This window comes from Epinephelus moara, chromosome 10 (genome assembly GCF_006386435.1).
Source record: "Epinephelus moara isolate mb chromosome 10, YSFRI_EMoa_1.0, whole genome shotgun sequence".
Classification (NCBI taxonomy): Eukaryota; Metazoa; Chordata; class Actinopteri; order Perciformes; family Serranidae; genus Epinephelus; species Epinephelus moara.
Window position 1 is genome coordinate 39,255,256 of NC_065515.1, and position 21,054 is coordinate 39,276,309.

At 41.2% G+C, this 21,054-nt stretch overlaps 1 long non-coding RNA gene across 1 annotated transcript; it reads left to right on the forward strand.

The window, feature by feature from the left end:
• The first annotated feature begins 14,710 nt into the window (after positions 1–14,710).
• Positions 14,711–18,972, forward strand: LOC126396380 (uncharacterized). The gene is made up of 3 exons (XR_007570570.1): positions 14,711–14,844; positions 15,941–16,075; positions 18,850–18,972. It is a non-coding gene; the product is annotated as an uncharacterized LOC126396380 (long non-coding RNA).
• The last annotated feature ends 2,082 nt before the right edge of the window (positions 18,973–21,054 follow it).

Genomic DNA, 21,054 nt, shown 5'->3' on the forward strand with positions numbered 1-21,054 from the left:
CCACAAGTATCTCTCCATCTTTCGGGCAGAGCCCTGGGAAAATACTGTTCACAGGCAACAGAGGACCCCAAGGTAAAAAAACAAAACAAGAAAAAAACAATTGCACACTATTTAGCCTCAGCTATGCTTACCAGTGATTACCCTGACATTCACACAGAGGCACACATCTACATTTTTAAGGAGGTACGCGATTACCAATTTTATGGGGTGGTAAGAGAAAAGTAATAAAGCGAGTAGTGAAACAGATTACCGTTGGCAGAGAGTAAAAAGTAAAGTAATATTATTAATTTTGAAAAGTGTTATGAGAAATGAGTAATATATTACATTTATTGAGTAACGAGCCCAGCACTGATGACGATACACAAAGTTTTGCTCCTTATACTGCTGTCACAGCTGCAAACGCGACTAGACTTCAAACAACTTTAAAGGAGAAGTCTGGTATTTTGCACTTTGAGGCCCATTTCTGGGTTGTTTATGATGAAATAGAGTGGCTAAGACCAAAATAGTGACGATTGCTCATTTTCAGAGAATTTGGCTTTCCCCTGCCTGACTCAACATTGCTGCCTATAGCCATGTGTACATCTGTCCTAAAACCACCCTAAATGTTCGTTTGTCAAAGCCACGAAACTCACCGAGTAGTCAGTGGTGTTCATTGATGTTCTGACATAAAAATTGTAATCATATTCGTGCAATCGTATGATCGTAATCATAACTGATTGTGTGTTGTTTATGTATGAAACTGTGTTATTGTCATCTAGAGGGACAGATACGCAACTCCTATTTGTTATCCATCTCATTGTTCCTGCAGATATTTCTTGTGCCAGGCAGGTGGATGTTATTAAAACCATGCAATGCTCATTTTACTCTCTTTCTTTTTCCACCTTCCTTTCTTTCAGTCTCTCCCTCTCTCTGTATGTCTCATAGGGTCATTTGCCTGTTCAGATGAGATTGTAAGCTATAATGGAGGAGGTGTGGAGTGCTGAGACAAGGAGAAATGGCCCGCCGTGCAGATAGGAGATTTGATGGTTAGTCGATAGCTCTTCTCCTTCGTCAGAGAGAGAGGAGGAGAGCATGGAGATGGGCATGCATGGACCTTGATATTATATAGGAAATGCATTATTTTTGAAGATTACCTGAAACGGCCTCAGAAAATCATTTTAGCATGAACTAACCTTGAACATTCCCATACTTATGTAAATGATCTCCATCAGTGGTAATCAATGGATGGAATAGCCTTGAGGGTCTTAAATGTTACTGAGAACGTTTTCGATTTAAACGACATTTCGTTGTCAGGCTGGTTATAATGGCCTTGTAAGACAAGACAAGGGGTCACATTGCTTTTTTTTCTTTCATAATAATCATTCAAAAGGGTTTGTTCAATTGAATATATCTCCTTTATGTAATATTTGAGTACTCAGCCTGTTACTCATTCTTATTGCAGTCAAGCAGGTTGATCCTGGAGTATAGAGTAGATAGTTCTTTTGTCCCTTTGCTGCAAATACTCAGAGTGCTTTCGTACATTACATTTTATTATGGCTCAAATGAAATCTGGTGCATTTGCCCATGTGGTGTCCTTTGTATAGGCTGATCTAAAGGCTGACAATCTAACTCTAGTGTAGACTGAACACCTGCACACTGCAGTCAACTCCATTATGAACCTTGGCACTGACCTTTGACACATAGCTTTTTACATTACACTCAGTGTACACACCAAAAACTGTGTACACACAGTTTTTGGTGTGTACACTGTCTGGATTTACTGGATTTAAAATAGTTTGCCCTGAAATACAATTCCTCAGCCTTTGTATGATCATTTGGTTTTCAGCACCTGGCAACTCTGCATGATAACAGTAGTAGATACTTTGTTTAGCACAAGAAGCAGCTTTGTGGGGATATTTTACACTGAGAAGCAGAATGTCATGTGCAACAATGTGTGTTTTGAGAGTCAAAACTACCATCACAAGATTTGACATGACCAACTTTATGAACACTTGGAGAACAGCCTGTGCTCACTTTCCAGGGCATCAAAAACCCATCGCTTAGTCATTGGCCCTTGGGGTCAGATACAGATGCACAGTACACTCTTTTGCATCTGTAACACCACAGTAAACCCATCGGATTTATTATTAGATTGTCAGAGCAACAAAAGTAATTTAAGGAGCGAGAAAGTCCTCTTAGGGCTGGTGGGAGGGGAGGCAGATGGGTCCAACAAGCACAGGACTTTGACCCTGGACACTGGTTTTCATGTCCTGTGTAAAACTAAAAGCCAGCGTTGAGTTTTTTTGTCACATTGGTCATTAGTCATGTGAGATGTTGGTCACATAAGTCGTTTCCTAATCCTAACAAAGTATTTTTGTTGCCTTAACCTGACAGCCAACCTCCTCTGCATCAAGATACAACGCAAAAGGCTTCTGCTCAAACATCAAAATATGACAAAAGAAATGTGTGAGATCACAAAGTTGTGCAAGAAGCAAGGCAAGAAATGTGCCTAAGTATCAATGTTGGAGACAGAAATAAATATGAGAATACTGTATCTCTCTGGATAGCAATAAAATAAATACATTACTAAATGAAAATTTTGAATTTATTTGGCCTGAATACATTGTGATACTCAACATCTTTAGCCTCACTACATGCTAAACCAACCTCTAAATTGGCTATCCCATGTCTGTGCAAGTTAGTGTATTTCTTCCAAAAGCTGCAGTTGGAGAGGTAAAAGATGTTTGTGAGCTGTCACTCCACATCTGGACTGTACTGTCATGATGTGAGCTTTACCTTATGTCTGTCCTGATAAGCCTGCTGTCTGAGTGGAAGAAGGACATAGTGACATAAAACACCTGAGGGACACGCTCGTCATCAACACTGACAGGAAGCATGAATGACACCTGACACACGGCTGAACTCAGTCTGCTGCTAACAGCTGCCTGAAAGGACTCTGATTGACCAGACCTGACATAAACACAAGTGAACACACATATACACCCACCCACACACGAAGGCATGATAACACAGCCAAGGGCAAAGGGTACAAGTGGCTCAATAACACAGTTGCATCAATCAATCTCATCCACGACTGTTGCCATTTTTGTTGCCAATTTTTATCCCTACATAGGTAGCTAGCTAAGATAGACTGATTGGTTGATAGTTTCTCCAACAACTGCAAATAACTCTTTATAAGCACAACATCAGATCTTTTTGTGCAGCTGACTAAATTGGAGATATGGGATATGATTAGGAGGTTGCAAACTGGCACTTAAAGGTTTGGTGTTGTGCTCGTTGACAGTTATTTCCATTTGTTGGAGAAACCATCGACCAATCAGAGCTTCGCAGACAGGACTCAGAATTTATGCGTTATCTACTTAGCTAGCCTAGCTAGGTTAGCTAGCGGCCCCCTATCACTTCAGTTTATGAAGAATGTTTGCCTTTTTTAGATTCTCCGTTGACTGTGAAGGCATGCGAGTCAAGCTTTCTCCATGAATTCAAGGTAACATGTGGTGAGTAACTGACACACAAATGCTCATTTTGCAGGTGAAGCAGTCCTTTACTTAAGTGTAATTTAGTATTCTGGCCTTTTGATTAACTCTTCTTTACATTGTGATGTGTATTCTTTTAACTAAAGGCATACTATGCAGGAATTGTCAGCTACTGTTTGTAACAGGAGCCAGAAAAAGTGAATGTTAAAGCCGGGGGGAGGAAGGGGTCCGGTTTGGGGACCTCAGAATTGCATTCCCTGCTTTTCGCAGATGATGTGGTTCTGTTGGCTCCATCACACCGTGACCTCCAGCATACACTGGGGCGTTTTGCAGCCTAGTGTGAAGCAGTTGGGATGAAAGTCAGCACCTCCAAGTCTGAGGCCAAGATCCTCTGTCGGAAACCGATGGTTTGCCCTCTCCGGGTTGGGGGAGAGTTACTGCCTCAAGCGAGGGAGTTCAAGTATCTCAGGGTCTTGTTCATGAGTGAGGGTAGAATGGAGTGTGAGATGGATTGGCGGGTTGGTGCGGCTTCTGCAGTGATATGGGCGCTGCGCCAGTCCGTCGTGGCGAAGAGGGAGCTGAGCCAGAAAGCAAAGCTTTCAATTTACTGGTCCATCCACGTCCCAGCCCTCACCTATGGTCATGAGCTCTGGGTAGTGACCAAAAGAATGAGATAGCGGATACAAGCGGTGGAAATGAGTTTCCTCCGTGGGGTGGCTGGGCTCAGCCTTACAGATAGGGTGAGGAGCTCGGACATGCGGAGGGAGCTCGGAGTAGAGCCGCTGCTCCTTCGCATCGAAAGGGGTCAGTTGAGGTGGCTCGGGCATCTGATCAGGATGCCTCCTGGGCGCCTCCCGCTGGAGGTGTTCCGGACACGTCCCACTGGTAGGAGGCCCCGGGGCAGACCCAGAACACGCTGGAGGGATTACTTATCTCGTCTGGCCTGGGAACGCCTTGGGGTCCCCCAGGAGGAGCTGGAAAGTGTTGCTGGGGAGAGGGATGTCTGGGGTGCTTTGCTCGGCCTGCTGCCCCCGCTACCCGGCCCTGGATAAGCGGATGAAAATGGATGGATGGATGGATGGATGGATGGATGGATGGATAAAGCCAACCTCAGCTTGGCGTTTCACACCTTGTTATATTTGCGTTTTTTCGGCACTGTGTCTGCAATTTTCGAAGCTTTCCCTTGGATGTGTGCTGCTTACTGTCTGGCACCTGGTTGCTACCTTTTCATAAAGTCCCAACCTAACCTATGCACTGTCCCAGGAACATCCTGAACACAACAAAAAAAGAAAATACAGGAAAAGGGCAGGGACTCTGCAACATACACTGCTTCACACCACTAGTAGGTCATACATGATAATTGAGAAGGATTACTTTTGTATGTGTCTGTACATTATTCTTAAGGAATATCCTGTGTAGTAGACCTGTAAGTTAAAGACCTGAACAGTTCCTATACAGCTAATGATGACTTACAGACTCGCTGCAATAACAAAACTTCTCATGTGTGATCTAATTCAACCCTGGACCAGTCCCTCCTGTGAAGGCCACTGTGTTGTGCGTGCAGAGTTGTTAGTAAAGTCCTATGTGAGAATGTGTCTAAAATGCATGTGAATGTGTGCAATGAGCTGAGTGAATATGCATCGCCGCACCCACTTTAATGCATGAAGCCTATCTGCTGCTCATTCATATTTATCTGCAGCACACACATGCAGCCGGACACACAGCTGTTGCAGTGCGTGTAAGTCATACACTCACAGGATTCTAGTGTGCAGTGGTGTGTTCTGTTGTTTCAAGTGTTTGCAAACAGTTTGAGTGAATGTACTTATTGTTGTTATTCTGTATGGAGCACGGCTCTGTCGTTTAGGTGTGTGCGCTTCGAGTGAAACCACAAGAGACAGAAGCAATAAGAAACCGTCAAAGCTTTCAGTGTCAGGCTAATGTGCAGAGGATGCAAACACACATGCACACACACACACACACACACACACACACACTCAGGTCCTGTCATTGAGGATATTGACGTGGTGATCAAGTGGAATCAGAGATTATCTTAACCTTCGCCCTGCTGCTCCTCAGACTCCACAAACATACAGGAGGCTGCATCACAGTGAGAATTACGGAGGATCAAACCTGACTTCATAGGGACAATAAAAATTGATAAACAAATTAATTTGATGCTTGAAGAAATAATTCAAATTTAAATTTACAAATGTGTGAATTTGAAAAATCCAACTAAAACATTGACATGACACCAAAAAAGAAACCCCCAAAAACATCTTTAATATCTAAGTCTACTTGTTTTATAACGTCCCGGGTTAGTTGTGCACTGCTAGATTCTTTTGTCATCTTTCCTTCGTAATACATGAAATACTTGTTGACTCTCAATCACTTCAGATTTCTTTGTCAGCTTGCCTGTCTGTCAGTGGGAGAAAATATGAGTGAATAAAGAAGTAAGTGAAGCACTCACACTGTTAGGCAAGTGTCAGGGACCCCTCTGGCCATCACTTGAAAATTGTCAAATGTCAAATTAGAACATACGAACTAGGAATAGACTCAAAATTACCCTAAAGAGGCACAAAACAACCACAAGGTAACACAAAATTATCAAAAAGAGACACAAACCCACAAAAAGATGTATGGTGACTACAAAAAGATGCAAAACAACCACAAAGTCTGTGTCTTGCTTCTGTGCAGCAGATGTGGTGAGGCCCTTTGCATATCTGTGCCCAGGGGCCCATTTTCTTATAATCCACCCATGGCTATACACAGTTTTAGCATATTGTGCTGTATGTTTGTATAATGTATGTGGGAATGTCTTTGTAATAGTCCCTTGTAAACAACAGAACAAAGTTACAAGGCGGAAACATCTGTCATATGAAAATTCATGTTTTTTAGTGGTGTTGATTGGTTTTGGAAATGTGGTCCTTATGAATTCTGGTTCAGTTCATTTAGGTGGGGCTTAAAGATGTCTATGAAACTCCGCTGTGAACCCAATCAATGGAGCAAGGCCCATCTTTCCAAACTGTCTTGGTATGGTAATCAGACTCTGGTGTGGTAGTTTGTTTGTGGTGTAAAAGCAAAGCAGTCCAACACAGGGTTATGTGGTCGCAGTTATGATATTTTATCTGCCCAGATTCCCTTGGAATTACATCAGATTGGATGATTCAGAACCTTACGATTTCTGTCCCTGTGAGTACCAGAGGAGGACGTACCCTGTAGAATTGTTGCAATGTAAGAGATCAGGGTGGTGGATTGGCCTGTGCCATGACGAGAGGCCACAGAATACATCCTGACACACTGCTTTAATATTAACCATACCCACCATCTTTCCCAAACCATAACCATACTGTTGTTGCCCTACACTGATATTGCAGAGAGTGCAAATTATTTCAAAACAATTGCAATAAATGCAGATTTTGAAAGGGTGAGATTTTACCATGAAGTCAAAAGCTAAATATTATTTGATGCACAGAAATTGTGCCAATGAAAGCAACACAAGAAAGTGTATCTATTTTTTTTTTCAGAATAGTTGATTTTGGCACCTCATGGCCACCGTACTTTTACCTCTCACTGTACACTGACTATGTATACAGAACACACCTAGAAATCGTGGCAGGTGTTGGTCCACTTGATTATTTCTTTGTCTTTCTCTCTGTTTATTGCCCCTCCCTCGCTCCAAATACCCTTACATTATGTCAACCCTTCCCACCCTCTCTTCCTCTCCCACCATATCTCCCCCTCCCCATCTCACTCTCTCTGTCTCACTCCGCCTCTGACACCCTGATCAATTCCCCATCAAATCCTAATGCTGCGGTTTAACTCAAGTGTGGCATCTTAATTAGAACGATAACTGCACACTGTCAGGGTCATCGACTGCGCCGGCCGCCAACCAATGCTTCTCATCGACAGGCTGCCAGCGCTCAGAGAGGCTCTGAAAGCAGGGGACAGATAGACAGAGGGGGACAGGGAGCAATGGATGGACAGGGCCAGAGGGAGAGGAAACAGAGAGTGAGGGGTGAGTAAAAAGAAGGGAGTTCATATGTTTAAATGAGAGTGAGGTTTACTTTGGAGGGAGAGGACAGACTGAAGGTGACTAAGACTGAAGAGAGTGTCTGGAGGGAATAAAACAACCTGAAGACGTCTCATTGTTCTGTCAACCTCGTGTCCTCAGCAGCACATGACTGTCCCTGTCAACCTCTACTGCTTTGGGACTCAACCCGTAGAGCCTCATATAACATCAAAATGAATGTTTTTTAGATTCAGGATGGTGGAGCAGGACACCTTCAAGGGAGGACAGAAAATAGCCTGAGAAAATGTGACAGTAGAGTTTGTAACAGCTAAGAGGAGATCAGTGTTTGAGAACATTTGGTTTTAACTAAAGACAAAGGGGAAAAAGGAAGAAATAAAAAGGACAGGAAAAAGAAAAAGAGAAAAATAAGACACAAGAAAGGCAAGGAAACCCTACGAAAGAATTTAGGTAAGAAAAGAAATGAATGAAAGAAAAACAAATCACAAAACAAGACAGGAAACAAGCAATGCAGCAACAGAAATGAGGGAGAACATTAAAGGACACAAGAAAGAAGGGAAATAATACAAAAGAAGTAAGAAAAGCAAAGGAGAGGCAACAGAAGGGGATGAGGTAGGAAGTAAGGAAAGGAAAGTAAGTAGGGAAGGAATCAAGCAAGGGAAGAAAAGGAAAGGAAAGAGAAGAATGAAAGAGAGGAAGGAAACAGAATAAGAAAGGGGAAAGGGAGGGAAATGAACTGACAGGGATGGTAAAGGTAAGGAGAAGGGAAGACAACAATTAGATGTAGAAAAGGAAACTAGGGAAAATGGAAAGGAAAGACAAGAAAAGGAAAGGAAGAAGAGAAGAGGAACTGGGGATGGAGCGATTTGGAAGGAGCGATGTTGGGAAAGGAAGAAAAGAATGAAGAGAGTTGACAATAAAAGAAAGGAAAAAGAAAGGTGAAGGAAAAATAGAAAGAAATTGTGGAGTAAAGCAAAGGAAGCAAGGGAAGAAAGAGAGGAAGAGAAGGAAAGGAAACTGAGAATGAAGGAAAGTAAAGAGTTGCAGGAATGAACAGAGGAAGAAAGTAAAAAAAGAAAACAAAGAATGGAAGGTAGGAAAATATTTTAACCGTGTGCTGTATTTTTATTTTACATTGTAAAACACTTTGTGTTTGTTCTGATAATGACAAAAGAAGGAATATAAAAGGAAAGAAATAAAATGAAATGACAAAGACAGTTTAACAAATGCAGTCACAGGTCCTTCACACACACACACACACACACACACACACACACACACACACACACACAGGGAATTCCCTCTTGTTCGACCTGTCATGTGGCGATTTGTCCTTCCTTGTTTTTTTTTCTTTTTTGTCAGAGATGGCGGGATGAAGAAGACGGATGAGAAACGGAGAAAAAAAGAGAGAAGCATGAAGAGCGAGTTTCTCTTTTTATGTGACAAATAAAGAAATCAATAAATCATTGTGGGCCTTTGACAGGTTGTGGTGAGGAGGGGCCGTTCGTTCCTCATGGACTATTTATGAAGCTGTCGCCGCCGTCTCTCGCTCAGAGTGTGTGTGTGTCGGCTGGTTGGTGAGCAAGAGTACTGTCTGAAATATTAAAATGTTTGCGTGCGTTTCACACCAGACCTGTGGCCCCACAGAGGGGCCAGTGGAAACATAAGGGGGAGGAGGAGGAAAGTGACAGATTGAGTATGTTTGGTGTTGTGAGACTGCATGAGATTTATAGTCAGGACCACCAGCACTCACACAGATACAGATAAGGGTAATGTTGTTTGCTGAATTCTGTAAAGGTTTTCCACTTCACCTTTTTCATGTGTAGTTACCATAATTTTACTTTTAACTACATTGTTTCGCAATAGGTACGTCTGCTCTATCAGCTTTTTTTTTCTTTTTTCAACCAAACAGCAACTTCCTGTGCTGAAGAAAGAAGCCATCGCTGAAGTGCCAGAAACTGTAGTTCCTCAAATGGCCACTTGAGGCTGGCTCCAAAAGCAAGTCAATCCCCATAGACCCCCATGCTGAAATGTCCAACTTTACAGCAGAAATAAACATGTTTGTAGCCTGCATGGTACAAAAAAAACAGTTTTCTTCTCAGGCTAATTATGTCATTTATGGGGTTATATCACTTACCTGTTTACATTTAATTATGGCTTCAAGTTACACAGATTTAAGGGCAGAGCAGCTGGCTGAGAAACAGGCTGTCTGCGAGGCGTATCTATAGTCTACAGCCCCTTTTACACTGCCTCTTCAAGGCAGGAATTTCCTACTAGTTTGCCACCTCGTTTTTCAGTATGAAATGTACAATCATGGAATGAGGAGACAGAGTAAGCTGGAATTGGAGGTAGTAACAGTGCTAAAACAATGTCTGTATGAATGGGACAGCCAGCAGGACGGGATCATGAGTGGCACAGGTGTGACATTTTTATGACATGTTACGCGTGCAACCCATCGCTGGAATTTAAAAGGTAGCTGCTAGCAGTTAGCAGCTAACTCAAAGTAGAAGAATGGCAGCCGGAAATGTCCACAAATTGCAAAAACAATGAAGAGCAGGAGCTCTTTACCCTCAGAGTAGAGGGCAAGATCAGTCGCCATATAACAGAGATGGTAAATGATTGCTGTCCCCATGTTATGCCCTTGTTATTGTTTATAAAGCGTTGCCGATGCATATGTTTTATGTCTTCCTAGAGGCCAACGCCGCTTTTGATTCTATGATGCCAGGGTGCTTTCTAAAATCACACACTGGAGCAGCATTATGCTGATGTTTGGCAGCATGAGGAAGGGACTTTGTAGCCACCTGTTTTCGGGAGTTATTAAGTCATTTAAGTAATAAAATAAAGCTATATATTTTTTAAACTTTTATAATGATTTACATCTTCAGTAGGGACCAGTGGGCTTGGATTGAAGCTCCCTCTGTCAGAGAGCTCTGCTGAGTTCCTCTGCGTCTCTAAGCCTTGAATGGGCATTAGTTGATTAATGAATTGAGTTTAGATCCAGAGGAGGGCTGTGCCAAAGAGTACAGTGTCCCTAACCTGCCGTAATCCAGCTATTACAGGCAGATTATCCTGATTATTACATCAGTACAGGCTTGCCAGGCCTTGAGCTCAAATTACCAAGAGGGGTTGGTTGAAAAATTTGTCAGTTTTAACTTTGGGATAATCCCTAAATGAGAGTCATTACCCTGTAAAACCTGCACTGGATGTGTTAACTCAGTTTAATTTGGTCCTGAGATGAGTAGTTAATCAGTTTCAAAATGTCACTTCAGACTCTGGGAGATTTTCACAGCTGTGGCGTGCTCATTCTGAAGCTGTCCTGGGTCTTTGCCAACATCCATGCCAGTCTTGGAGACGCCAACACCAAGAAGCATTTCCAGCCTTTCCATAACTATCCAGTTATTATTGTTGTTTAATATTTGTGGCCAGTTTACTTAGTTTGGTTTGCCATTTTCTGGCAATAACTTTGCTTCTTCATGTGTGGTTTTGCTTTTAAGTCAATAAAGAATTAAAGTATGGAGACTAAAGTTATGCTTGTGGAGGGTGTTCTGCACCGGGCTTCTTATTGTCATTAGTTACAGTGGTTAATAATGCTTATTTTCATGGGACTAATGTAAAGCTTTAAGTACCACATGCCAAAACATTATCATTACTTTGCCCATTTATCCTAAGCAGGTTTGCAAAATCAGTCCCTATGGGCTCTGATTACATTGCTGTTACTGTTGTGTACTTTTGCCTACAGTTACAGTCTGTGGCCAAACATAAGCCGACGTCCCTCTCCACATACTCCAGTGTGCTTTTGTTCTTGGTCTGTTTCTGGTTTGGTTAAAGGCTTTTAGTTTCAGCGAGGGGGAAACCTAAAGCTCCAGCATACAATTATATTTGATGAATATTTGCGTGCTTCCAGCTTTGTGTCAACAGTTTGTGTTTGTCCCTTTTTTGTTTCAGCATGACAATGTCCGCATGGACAAAGCCAGCTCCACAGAAAAATGGTTTTACCAGTTTTGTATGGAAGAGATTGTTCTGCAAGGAGCCCTGACCTCAACCAACTGCTGTTGTTGCTGAATGGGAGCAAATCCCTGCAGCCAGACTCTATGGTGTATAGAGTTAGAAAGCAGAAGAGTGGAGGCTCTAACAGCAGCACATTAGTGCCCATGGTGTTAAATTTAGTTCAGATATCACATATGAGTGTAACTGGTGTCCAGATTCTTCCCTTTCTCTGGAAGAAGCACTTTAAAGCCATAAACCTTTCTGTAAAATACCATGCTTTTCTTTCTTACTTTTGTGTTGTCTATTGCACCTCTCACTTTTAGTGTGTGTGTACCTGTGACGCCCAGTATGTGCAGTGTGTGTGTGTGTGTGTGTGTTGTATGCGTGTGTGTGTGTGAGAGAGAGTGCAAACAGTAGATGAAGCAGTGCGAGAGCTTGCGGCGATGCTGAGATTTAAACTCATTCTGTCTACGGCTCCATCAGATAACGAGCTGAATCAGCACGCACTGTGGATATGCACAGAGTGGGACGCTCACACACACACACACACACACACACACACACACGCACATACGCACATACGCATACACGCACACATACATTGAGTTAAAGTGAGCATGCATCTGACATTCATAGAGATACAGGAGGAAAGACAAAGACTGGCACCAGGCGTTATAATGAGCAGGAGTTCTTTTAGAGACACAACTGTCACTTCATCTTCATCCCTCCATTGTTTTTTCCTGCACTTTACTCCCCTCTGTTACATCTCTCTCGCTCTCATCCTGTCGCCTCTCTCTAATGCAGGGGTTTCCAACATGGGGGTGGGGACCCCAAACAAGGTCATGGGATAAATGTGAGGGGTCACAAGATAATTAAATGTGCTCTGTGGAGTTTGTTACTAAAGTGCACACTCTCCACTATAGCTGGTGGTGTTCAGGTGTTACAACTAGTTTAAGTTGGCAGGTGCATGGGTGGGTTATGAGGCACAGATATGTAAAAGCCCCACCACCTCTCCTTTACAGGAGCAAAACACAGATTTTGTGGTGCTTTTGCATTTGTTTGTGGTCATTTTGTGTTTACAGAGGTAAGTTTTGTGTCTTTTTGTGTTGTTTTGTGACTCTTTGTGGTTGTTTTGCACATTTGGGTAGTTATTTGTGTCTCTTTGCAGTTCCTTCGCATGTCTTTGTTGTTCTTTTGGGTCTCTTCCTGGTTAGTATGTGTTCATTTGAGTGACATTTTGCAGGTGAAGGCCAGGGGGGCCCCCTGACACTTTGGACCCCTGGGCCTTTGCCTGTTAGGTCCACTCAGTAATCCATCCGTGGGCAGGTGTCCTGTCCTTGCTGGTAGTTGATTGTGACAATAAAAATATTGAAGATAAGAGTCCCATCAATTTGAAATCATTTTCATGTGTTAATATTTCCTAGAAACAAACTTGTAAATGTTTTGTCTTCTTTTTTCTTTATTTTTTTCTAACCAAATCATAATTTTCATTGTTTTCAGATTACCTACGCCCAGTTTAGCTGCATTTAAAAGTTTTTTCATCAACATTGGTTTAAAAGTTAAAATTAGAATTTCACTCTTGACTTTTGAAATTGTGGTGTGGTGAGGTTTGCCTTTATGTTTACCTTAATAAAAGTTCTTTTTTGCTTTTATCTTATGAAATACTTAAGGGTTTTGACCTCTTCAGGTTCTAAAAATGATTAAAATGAGTACACATATGCCGTAAAAGTTTGTAGCCCGTGCTCTAATGATTCCCATCCTCCATATAAACTATCCTGTTCCATCAGTGCTCCTCATCCTCTCTCCTTCCTCCGTCATTTTCCTCCTTCTCGCCCCGTCTTGTTTTCTGCCTCTCTGTTAGCACTGCTGCTGGATCGCTTTCAGAGCCCTGCTGTCAGTGCTAACCACACTGTGACCCCGCTGACCCCTCTTATATCCGCTGCCTTATCTCCACCAACCCACCACAGCACCCTGCACCTCAGCCCTCACCACATACTCTGCTGCTACCTCTCCCCGAGGAGGAGGAGGAGGAGGAGGAGGAAGGGGAGGAGGAGGAGGCGGTCAGTGACACGCTGAGCTTCAGGCCTGTCCCTGCTCATTTCAGGTTAGCCCGTCTGCATTAGCACCAGCCAAAGTGACAGCTGTCAGCGCCACTGAGCGCACTCCAGATGCTCCCCCTCCATCCGTCCTTGGAGCGTGGCCAGGACGAAGGAGAGGAGAGGAAAGGAGAAGAAAGAGGAGGAGAGGAAAGAGGAGGAGAGGAAAGGAGAAAAGGAAAAACAAAGATGTTAGGGAACATGATAATGAGAAGATGGGAGAGGAGGAGAGGAAAGGAGAGGATTTGAGAGAGATTAAAGAAGAGAAAAAAGGATGTAATGAAGGAAGAGGAAGACGGAAAGGAGAAAGAGTGACAGAAGAGAAATAGAGGAGAAGAGTTAAAGGAAGAAGATGGAGAGGGCAGACGAAGAGTTCAGGATGAGGGGAAGCAAAACAAGAAGACAGGAGAGAAAACAACTTGAAAGGAAAGTGAATGAATAAGAGGAGAGGAAGATAAAGAGAAGGAAAGTGAGGAGAGGATACAAACATTGAGATGTGAAGACAGGAAACAGTGTGAGGCAAACAAGGAGGTGTACTAAAAGGTGAGAGAAAGAAAGGAGAAGAGGAAATCAAGAGTGGGTAAAGGTTAGAAGAGAAAAGTAAGCGGCAAAAGAGGATGAGGAAGGAGAGGAGGAAAGGACAGGGATGGATACCGAGGGGGAGCAAGGAGATGAAGTAGTAGAAAAGAAGGCAAAGAACAAGAGGAAAGAAAGGAGGAGAGGACACGAAGGAGAGGAGGAAAGTGAGGAGAGGAGAAAAATAAGAAGAGGTGTGAAAGATAGGGTCAAGGTGAGGACAGGAAACAAGGAGAGGCAGTGGAGAATATAACAAAAAATAAGATTTCAACTAAGTGCTGGAACAAGAGGGAAATAAAGTGCTAACAAAGTAACAGTGAGCCTTTTTATCAACATTTTAGGAAGTTGTTGAGGAGTAGGGACCAACTTAGTTTCCTTTAATTAATACTTAGTAAACCAAAATAACCTGAAGATGTTTGTTTTGTCTGTACGGACCGGTCTGACCTCTGTAGTGTCGTTATGTGGACCTGCTGCTCTGCTCTGGCCCTCTGTGGCCTCAGAGACCCGCCGGTTTTGTATGCGAGCAGCGCCGCCTGCTGGCCGGAGGTGGAGCTACAGCAGCAGCGCGGCCGCGGCAGCAGCAATGTGCCGCAGTGCTCTCTCGCTGCCCGGCGCTGATTTCAACATCACACCGCTCCGTTTGCACCGAGCGCGGAGGAACGCGAGGAGGAAACAAAATGTTTAGGTGAGACTAAAAACTGGAACTGTTTCTTTACTCTGAGCATGAGTTTTATTTCTCTCTTTGATTTAAATCTGTGTTATATCTTTATGAGTTTTAAAAGATGTGACGAGAGTTTGAAAAAATGAATCGGAGCGAACATAAATTAAACTTGAATGGTCTTTGCATTTTTTTTCTCCTTGTTAATATGAAAAAGAGAATATGTGCTGTTTATGGGTTTAACATGATATTAAGTTCTCATGCACGAAATGTGATATTTGCACGTGAAATAACAGAAACAGATATTATTGTGTCTGGTCCTGACATGATCTGCACAGTAGGTATTCATAGTGTGCCAGACAATCCTGGACATTTAGTAAATCACTTTTTTTTTTAATATTAACGCCAATAATTTGATTTTTAACAATGATTAAATTTAAAAATATTTTTAAATCTAATTTACAAAATAGAAATATGTTCAATTTTTCTTTTATAATAACTTTCAAGTATGTTTTTTAGGTTAGTTCAATAATTGTAAAGGTCTCATTTTATTTTTTAAACTTAATCAGACTTTTTTCTTTTTATTTAGCCTACAGTAGTGAAATCAAACATAACCTCAATTTAAAAACTTCAGTTTTGTATCATTGTGATATTTCAGCATTTTAAGGCTGATATAAGATGTGATGTTTAATCTCACTTAAAAAGTGAAGTAGGGGGATAGTGCCTACATCCAACTTTGGTTAGGTACAGACATGCAGGACAAAAGCAACACAAAAATAAATAAGAGTTTTGACTTGACAAAGACCTTTGTCAAGAAAGAAAATGCCGAAGTCAGTGTGTGGACTGCTTCCCTCTGTCCTTAATTATCTCACTTTTCCCCACTGCATCCTTTACCATCCTCACGCATTTCTCTGGTTCTGAATGTTGCTGGTTCTGTGCAAAATGTTGAATTTTAGGTGCGAGCCAGAAAAAAATCCTGTAGCCCTACTAAGTAGAGAGGACTGATCAGTGGCATAAAAATCCAGTGTATAAGCCCCTCACCTCACATCAATCCTGTGCGTGCCATTTCTTTTCGTGGTGATTTGATTTTGATTTAAAGATGTAAAGTTTGTGTGTGTTGCAGGTTGGTCACTTGTGTAATCCAGAGTCAGAGGTTGTGTTAATAATCAACAGGAAGACCTGAAAACGCAAACCTGGAGACAAAGCTGCAAAGTGTTCAGGTTTCATTCAACCTCCTGCTTGGTGTGACCAGCATAAAGTGAGTGATGCCCACCACAGGATGCCCTAATAACTCTGTGCATGAATAAGTAACACACACACACACACACACACACACACACACATACGCAGCTATCGGCTGAGCAGCAGAGCGGGTGTCTTGATTCCTAGACAGACACACTCATGCACTTTTAATGGGATCCCTCTCTAAAACGATGGGATTCCTCTGCCAAGCCCGAACCTTTCTCACTGAGTGTGTATGTGAGTGAGTGCTTAGCAGTGTGTGTATGTGTGTGTGTGTGTGTGTGTGCGTGTGTGTGTGTGTGTGTGTGCAAGAGGTGTGGATAAGGGTCATCCACTGGCCCAGGGGTGCGATTTCAGCTTGCCGGAGGGAGGGTAAGTGAGTGGTCCCAAGACCCTGAAAAACCCCAAGGCTTGAAATCAAACCTCATCGCACACATTCCACACTCACTCCGATGCCAACATGGCAGAATGACACTGCACATGGAAATATCCCTGAGCTGCTATTACATGAGGCAGAATATATTTTTAATATCTGAAGGAAAAATCATACTCTTTGTGGGTTTTTTCACATTTATGTAGCCTCCTAGACTCCTGCCCCCTCAAATTTCACCATATAAGAGGCTGTACACCAGCATCCCATATTCTGGGTCTATTTGTTCCCACACTTCTTCATGATTCTACTGTGTGAAATATTCAACCACTACTGATCCCTGAAAAAAATAATGCAGAAGACAACTGTAGAACATTTCCTTTATGAGGATAAGATGCAGCGATTAAAGAAACTCTTAGTAAAGAAACAACCTCTGGATAACATCCATTTAGCAGCTGTTTATCATAACAGATGACCCTAGTCAGCAGATGGAGTTTGCGCAGTCATTATGGAACTGACTGAAGATTGGGATATTTTCACTTTCAGAAAGACAGAATTTAACGATTTTTCCAGCCTCAAAGAAAAAAAGAAAGGGCTTTTAGAGGATAAATTATCTCAGATTTTCCAAAAATACTGAATATGTCTAAGGTGGAAATTAGTATAAACTGATGCACAAGACATACAGGGATCAAGATTTTGGGAGGTCAGGCATATGTAAAATATGTCAGAGGGTAGGTATTAAATACATATATTAATATCAGGATTCTGGGCTGGCTGGTCTGCAGAATATTGCTAGTTCTGACATATTTTACCTTTTCCTTTCGCCTCAACAACTCTTCCCCTTTAATCATCCTTTAAGGGTTTTCACATTCAGGAAAAACATTTTCTTTCCAACACCGGGGCTTCAGGGCTCTACAGAGAGTGAAGCATGTCATCATCTATGTAAGCAAGGACTTTCTGCCGCTCGCTACGGTATTGTTACATTCAACCACCAATGTTACACCCAAACTCCTCTTCACCTTCCTGGAGTCAACGAGCACGAGTGGAGAGCCTACAGGATAAACACCACTCTTGCAACTCCAAGTGTATAAGTTTGCTATACTGACTTATGACACTAATAACATTACCCGGTAACGTTATTATACCGCCAGCAAATTACTCAGCTAATTAAATCCATGCTTTAATCTATAACCGTGTTTGTAATGAATACAATTTCCTACAGTGATTGTACCTTGAAGGCATCGGTACACAATAGCTACAGTAAGGAGATGATAAGAAATATATAAAGTTGCGGCTTACAAATAAATGCCGCAGAATGTTCAGAGCTAAAGAGTGTTCTGCATAGTTGTTGAATGTCAGGCAGGCATCACAGCGGTAGCGGTAGTTAAAGCAAGCGACTAATACGTCAATTTGGAAATTAATACATTTACTCAGTGTGCTTAAGCTTTGATTCAGGCTGCAAGTAGCCGCGACTTAATTTCTTTTTCAGGGGTTTTCAGTGTGAATGAATGCTTTTGTTCCCAGACCCAGCGTATGGGCGTGCCATAGCTTGGTGTTAGCATGCTAGTTTGTAGCGCGCTGCGGTGTGGACCAAAAGTTAACATAAACATGCTGCCAGACTATTTTCACTGCATGAGTAATGTTAATAATGTTTAATGTTTGCTCACTTGTGTGATTGGTTTTATGGGCTATAGCCTGTATCCTGTAAAATTGAATTTTTAGGCCATTTCCCCCAAAACTATGCCACATAAAGCGAGAGGGGCTAGACTGGATGGGGGAGGGAGTTAATAATTCCAGTAAAGCAGGATTTCACCATTGATTTCTGGTTGAAAACTGGTTAATGCTGAATGTCCAATTTGTCTGAATGTGTCAAATTTGTTTAATTATTTTGATGATTTGTTCAGTTGTAGCTCAAAAGAGAGACAATACTAATGAGTGTGCCAAGTAATTCTCCAAATTTATATTTCACTGGTGGCTGAAATATCGTCTCCACAAAGACATAATTTCAGTGTATTTAATGTGTAATATAAAATATTACACATTTAAAGTAAATGTGCCACCAAGAAGCTTTCAGGACATTTTCAGTTTCAGATCTGTACATTCTACATCATTCATGTAAAATAACAGAACTTGCACTTATTGTTGTAATGCGCATGCGCCAGGTACTTTGCCGCTACAGCTTCGACCAGTTCAAATGTACAGACGGAGCTCACGGTACTTTCTAAGTACCTGTGCTACTGTATTTCAATAAAGCAAACCAGAAATTAGCGCTGTTAGTTTTATTTTATGCTGCTCACGATGTGTCCTAGGCTGCTGTTGTGCTAAGCTAGCTTGGTGTTGCCGTGCTAGCTCGTAGCATGCTGTGGTGTGGACAAACCCTTGATGGACATTCACCCTTTTGGTACTTGTTTTATTTACAGGTTTTCACCATATCAAACTTCTTCCTCCAGCCAGAGACACAAACCAGAGGGACCTTTCCAACAATTATACATTTTTTATTTAATTGTAATTTTATTTCAAGAGTACTATTTTTCATGTTATATTGAAATTGTCACTTAATAAATACAAATTTATTGTAGCATGTGTCACATGGTCTTCTTTGTCCTTTAAGTTGAAGCTGTAAATGTGTTAGTACTATCTTGTATGCTGCTGTTGTCACCCTTAAGTCAGAGCCACTTTTACAGTCTTACATTACAGTGAGCATTTTGAGGATCAGCCCACAAGACGTTTAAAAAACGGTGATGGTGAAAAGACATTCAGAATAGGTTCAAAAGTGAAAGATTTTTCACCGACTATTTGAAGACAACTGAATGTTCACATTTAGACCATATTTAACTGGGATTTGCAATGTTGACTTTAAACTTAGAAATTTTGATGCAGTTTTTTTAGTTAGGCCCCAAAAATGACGATAGGGTATTATTTGCACACTGTCAAGGATGAAAAATCTCATTGTTGCAAATCGCGGTCAAATATGGTCTAGATGTGAACGTTCATGTAAGGTGTTCAAATAGTCAGTGAAAAAAACATTCACTTTTGAACCAGTTCTGAATATCTTTCACCAGTGACCACAGACATTTTTTAAACATCTTTTCAACGGAAAAATTTTCTTTGCTGGGTACAAACTATACACAGTTGCCCTCTGGTGCTTTTTGCTGCATAAGAGGAGAACCTCTTGGCAGTAGGAATGGTAGCAATGGCCCTCATAAGGCTGTCTGAGTCATGTTCAGGTTTCTCCTAAAAATATGCTTTCATTGGAAAGCATAGCCTGATTTTATTTGAGCTGTCTATTTTATTGCAATCTTATTGTTTCTAATTCTCATTTATTATCTTAATTTTAGTTTTGCCTACTTGTGTTTCTTTTACTTTGGTGACATTTAATGATATTTTACTTCAGTACAATTAATCTAGTAAAACTCAACACATTTAAAACACAAGGAGAATGAAACCATTCTCCCTGTGTTTTAAATGTGTTGAGTTTTATTGTAAAGCACTCTGTGATTGTTTTTTGAAAGGTGCTATATAAATAACATTTCTTATTACATGTTTCCAATAATTGGTTATTCATTTCATATTTGTGTAAAATGTCAATAATAGTGAAAATGTCAGGGCTGTTTTAGAAATACTGAGGTCATGAGTCCAACTGTATATCTGGCACTACACACACACACCTTATACTGTACATTTTTGACTTGTTACCAACAAAACTCTGTACAGGTTTTAGAGTTTTTTTTTTTTAAAGAAACATCATTATCACATGTTACTTTGTCATTTAAATAATCAGTTATATTTTTGTAAACCTCTAAAGCCTTCTCTTCAGGTATGTAATTATAGAATACACCACAATCCCTTTTAATTAATGTATTCCGTTTATAGACTAAAAATTCTTACAATGTTATGATATTTAGTCTAAAATATGTACAACTCATCCCTAAAAGACACTCAGTATGCATAAACTCTTCTTCCTGTCATTAAATTCCCCAAATACCAGAAATATTACAGAGGTCATGACCTCAGTGTCCTTATCTTTGCTGCAACCCTGTAATATACCCTTTGCAGGTTCTGAAAGCCCAGTTTCCTGTGATGTAAAACAAAGTAAAGCAGAACATCTTTGCATTGTAGAAGCTGGAACCAGAGTATGCTTGTTATTTTTGATTGATCTGGTTGACTTTTATAACAACTGATCAATCATTGTCAATTGTTATTTAATTTTCTATCATTTGATGTGTCATTTCAGCTCTGCCAAGCGGTAAAACATGAGTTTGTAATGATGGATCCAGTTTTTAAAGGTTAAATATGTGTTTGTGTGTGTGTGTTAACATCTTAAAAAAACATATTTGTACAGAATATTTCAGCTTTAAAAACTGTGTTTTTGTGTGTGTGTGTGTGTGTGTGTGTGATTTGTGAAATACTTTGGGAGAAGCAGATTGAATAAAAAATGAAATGATAAAGCAGCTGTTCCATATTTATTACATGGCAGCAGGCACTTAAAGGCTGAACACAGAGGAAATCTGTGCGTGTGTGTCGGCCGTTGCTTTACATGTCTGAGCACGAAGGAGCAGAGTACCAAATGTTTGTGGTTTTTGCTTTTGCTTTATTTATTTATTCATTTATTTATTTGTTCTCTG